We start from the raw sequence: 5,241 nt of genomic DNA, 5'->3' as shown, positions 1-5,241 counted from the left end.
TGGTGGCGCAGTGGTTGAGAATCCGCCTGCCAATGCAGGGGTCACGGGTTCAAGCCCTGGTCCGGGAAGATCCCACATGCCGTGGAGCAACTAAGCCCATGCGCCACAATTACTGAGGCTGCGCTCTAGAGCCCGTGGACCACAACTACTGAGCCCACGTGCCACAACTACTGAAGCCAACGTGCCTAGAGCCAGTGCTCCGCAACAAGAGAAGCCACCACAATGAGAAGCCCATGCACAGCCACAAAGAGTAACCCCTCCTCGCCGCAACTAGAGAAAACCTGCACACAGTAACAAAGACCCAACGCGGCCAAAAATAAATAAATAAATCTATTAAAAAAAAAAATCTAACAAAATATCATCTTCTACCAAATTCATTAATCCCATTTAAAATAAATGCATTTCTCTTAGCCAAAAAAAAAAAGAACTTTGAATTTTAGAATGTCATCGTTTTGACCTACTTTTTACACTGGAATTACTTTATTAAGTTAGATCAACTAAATGGACGTGCTACGCTGGTTCCCAGGCTGATGTGTGGAACTCATTACGGACTCACCAAGTGTTCAGGGTTACTTTTCAATGTGTTGCAGCCAGAATCAATAAATCTCTCCCCTGGTTTCTTTGCTGTACGTATTGTCCTGGTTAATCATGTATACACACAGCACAGCACATTAGACCCGGAGAAAGAGCTTTCTGATGGCGGCCAATTTTTAACTACCGTGCTGTTGAAGTTGGAAAACAAAGGGAAACTGCCCCTGTTTATTATTAAGGTGTGATGTGAACCAGGGGCCATAAATAATCTTGCTGGCCAACTTCCAGGGCAGAAGAAGGAAGGGAAGATGGAGGGAGAGGGAGAGAACCATCTCGTGAAATTGTTTTCTGGAGGAATCACAACTTGTAGAAAATTCTTCCTAAGGAGCCGCCAGTGCCCAACTAGAAAAGGGGAAATGGTCAACTCTACCAACACAGATGTAAGCTTTCTCACTTACATGCGCACATAATAATTGAGACAGCATGAAATGCTTTCTAAAAACTAAATATTAAACTGAGTGAATGTAAAACAGGTATGGTAGAGAAAATGTTAAAATATCATCTCCACAGAGACCACCCCCCCTTTCCTCACGCGATTTCCGTCCTCTTTTCTCTGGAGCTTCCTATTTGTATTCAGAGCTAAGATTCAGCGTCCCACCTGATGGGGGATGGAGGGAGCCTGTACTTCCGTGGAGCCCAGTCCAGCTACTTCCGCCCCAGCGGATCCAGGACGCTGCCGTAGCAGCAGAACACGCTCTGCCTGGTCCCGGTGGCGCCCCTATCTACCTAGCAGTGTGGCTTTGGGTTAATCATCTCATTTCTTCTTCCATAAAATGAGAGGGTTGCACAAGAGGGCTCCTGGGTGCCTCTCAGTTTTCACATTCTGGGGTTCTGTAGTTCTCCATACAGCAGTAAAACTTCAAAAGTCCCACGTCTCTGAGGAAGTAGGGAAGTAGAATATTTCCAAATCTACACATTCTAGGATGCATAAAAATCACCTGGGCGTGTGGTAAGCTAGAGGTAACTCCAAGAATCTGCACTTTTACCAAAGCAGCCAAGGAAATTCTCACCCAGATGGTTCTTGAGAAGCTTGCCCTAGGGATTCTTTCAGCTTCTATTGTGGAAGAAGGCTGTGAAAATCAAGACTTTTAAAATGAGCTTACCTAGGGGTATCTTTAACATTCTGAATGAAAATAACAGCTTGTGCATTTAGGAAATTAACATATATGAAAGACAATCCCAGGAAGAGGGGCTGTAGTCTTACCTGGGGGGAAAGTTTCTAGATTTAAGCTTGGTCGTTGCCGGTTGTGAAGAATGAGTCTGGGAGATAAAGAGTGAGAAGAGCAATGTCTCTATTTTCAATTTTAGTGGGAATTATTTACTGTAACAAAATAAAGTTCAAACTACGAATCACCGTAAAACCTCACATTCATTAAATCTAAACTCTTCACTTTATATACCTTAATACCATTAAGGGTGTTCAGCATTTCTCTTTCTAATCTTACTCTTTCTAAACTAGTCAATGTTTAATGATACTGAATCCAGTATTTACCCATCCACTCCCTCTTTTTTAAATAACAGCTCTTTTTGAGGTATATTTCACGTGTCATACAATTCCCTCTTTAAAAGTGTCCAATTCAATGGTTTTTTGTATACTCACAGATATCTGCAACCTTAACCATAATCAATTTTCAAAGATTCATCACCCTGAAAAGACACATTTAGCAGTCACCCCTCCTTCTCCTCCGGACCTCCAGGGCCCCAGGAAATCACTAACGGACTTTCTGTGTCTGCAGTTTTGCCTGTTTCGGGCATTTCGTAGCAATGGAATCACACACTATGTGGTCTTTCGTTACTGGCTTCTCTTACTTGGCAAGATGATTTCAAGGGTCATCCTTGGGGCGGCAGCTGCCAGTACTTCATTCCTCTCTCTGGCTGGCTAATATTCCATTGAAGGGATATGCCACATTTGATTTATCCGTTCATCGGTTGATAGGCATTTAGGTTGTTTCTACTTTGGGGCTATTATGAATAATGCTGCTATGAACATTTGTATATATACAAGTTTTTATACAGATTCACGTTTTCAGTTCTCTTGGGGTGAACCATACAGTAAATTTGTGTTTAACCATCTGAGGAACTACCAGACTGTTTTCCAAAGTGGCTGCCCCATTTTAAAATCCTACCAGCAGGGCTTCCCTGGTGGCGCAGTGGTTGAGAGTCCGCGTGCCGATGCAGGGGACGCGGGTTCGTGCCCTGGTCCGGGAAGATCCCACATGCCGCAGGAGCAGCCGGGCCCGTGAGCCATGGCCGCTGAGCCTGCGCGTCCGGAGCCTGTGCTCCGCAACGGGAGAGGCCACAGCAGTGAGAGGCCCGCGTACCGCAAAAAATAAAAAAATAAAATAAAATAAAATAAAATAAAATAAGATAAAATCCTACCAGCAATACGTGAGGGTTCTGGGAATTCCAGTGGTTAGGACACGGTGCTTTCACTGCCATGGACCTGGGTTCAGTCCCTAGTCGGGGAACTAGATCCCACAAGCTGCAGGGTGCGGCCAAAAAAAAGTGAGGGTTCCAATTTCTCTACATCCTCACCAATACTTGTTATTATCAATCTTTTTGATTATGGCCATCAGAGTGGGTATGAACAGGTATTCTCATTGTGGTTTTGATTTGCATTTCCCTAATGACTAATGATACTGAGCATCTTTTCTTGTGCTTATTGGTGATTCGCGTAACTTGCTTGGAGAAAGAGTCCTATTCAGACTCAAGCTCATTTTGAAATTAACTCGTCTTTTTATTATTGACTTGTAAGAATTCTCTGTATATTCTAGATCCAGGTTTCTTATCAGATATATGAGTTACAAATGTTTCCTCCCAGGTTGTCTTTCACTCACTTGGTGGAGTCCTTGAAAGCACAAAAATTATCCATTTTGATGACGTCCATTTTTGTCTGTTTTTCCATTGGTTGCTTGTGCTTTTTGTATCATATCTAAGAAACTATTTCCTAATCCAAGATCATGAAGATTTATGCCTATGTTTTCTTTTATGAATTTTATAATTTTAGCTATTACATTTATGTTTGAACTATTTCTCACAATTATATTTATTTTTAGTGATTAAAAAAATAACGAAGTTTACCATTTTGAGTATTTTTAAGTGTACAGTTCAGTACACTCGCATTGTTGTGCAATTAATATCCAGAACCCTTTTCATCTTTCAAAACTGAAATTCTATAGCAATTAAACAAGAGCCCACGCCCCCAGATGAAAGATGCAACCATCTTTCTACTTTCTGTTCCATGAATCTGACTACCTCCTAAGAGTAGAATGTTTGTCTTTTGTGACTGCCTTATATCACTTAGCATAATGCTCTCAAAGTCTATCTGTGTCGTAGCATGCGTTAGAATTTCCTCCCTTTTTAAGGCTGAATAATATTTTATTGTATGTATAGACCACATTTTGTTAAGTGTTCAATGGTTTTGAGTTCATTGTTGTTTATGGTGTGAAGTAGTCCAATTTTATTTATTCTTTTGTACGTGGAAATCCAGTTGTCTCGGCAGTACTTGTGGCACATTTATTCTTAGCACAGATGAGTAACTGAATTTATTTTTTATTTTTTTAAAATAAATTTATTTTTGGCTGCGTTGGGTCTTCGCTGCTGCGCGCGGGCTTTCTCTAGTTGCGGTGAGCGGGGGCTGCTCTTCGTTGCGGTGCGCGGGCTTCTCATTGCGGTGGCTTCTCTTGTTGCAGAGCACGGGCTCTAGGCGCGTGGGCTTCAGTAGTGTGGCTCGTGGGCTCAGTAGTTGTGGCTCGCGGGCTCTAGAGTGCAGGCTCAGTAGGTGTGGCGCACGAGCTTAGTTGCTCCGTGGCATGTGGCATCATCCTGGACCAGGGATCGAACCCGTGTCCCCTCCATTGGCAGGCGGATTCTTAACCACTGCGCCACCAGGGAAGCCCAGTAATTGAATTTAAATGACCATTATTTCAAACTCTTAAATCTCGGGGGGGGTGGGGGTGGGGTGGGGGGGGGAGGTAGGGTGGGATATCCAAAGTCTGTTTTAAAAGAAATAGAGCATGATTAGGATACTTTGTGTTGTGAGTGATCATCTGTATTTCAAGACAAGTATTATACATATTTTTTAATGTGAAAATGTCATGTTTTTGCTTCTTCCTTGTACTCCAGAATCTTTCTACCTTTTTTACTTTATTTACTATTGGGAAGCAGACCATCACTGCATGTGCTGCTTTAAGAGAATTGTGAAACTGAATAATTCAAACCATAACTTTAAAGTATTCGATAATAATTATTATTACCACCAATACTTAAATATATTGGGTATCATAAAATATGCATATGGACACAGACATTAGGAAAAAAAAGAGTCAAAATCACCTCTACTTACTGTTTAAAGGGAATATCAATCACCAAGATTCAATGTATACTTGACTACCAATAGGTGGCGCTAGACATTTAGTCAGCATTACACTCATTTTTACATTGCCTATAATATAAATAACTATAAAGTCTTTCATCGGAAAAGAAACCATCTCTACAGGGAATATAAAACCACTGGGAGAAAATGGACTCTCTCCCTCATAGTCACATTCAATTTGACAGTAAGTGAAGGTAGCCTTCAATTAAAGTGACCTCACAGGGACACGTTTACAGGTTTGAGTTGTCCCAGCACCCAGTAAGAAACGTCCTCCT

This window comes from Leucopleurus acutus (assembly GCF_964270905.1).
Source record: "Leucopleurus acutus genome assembly, chromosome: 17".
Taxonomy (NCBI): Eukaryota; Metazoa; Chordata; class Mammalia; order Artiodactyla; family Delphinidae; genus Leucopleurus; species Leucopleurus acutus.
The sequence above is the reverse complement of the archived record's forward strand: the minus strand, read 5'-3'. Positions refer to the sequence as shown.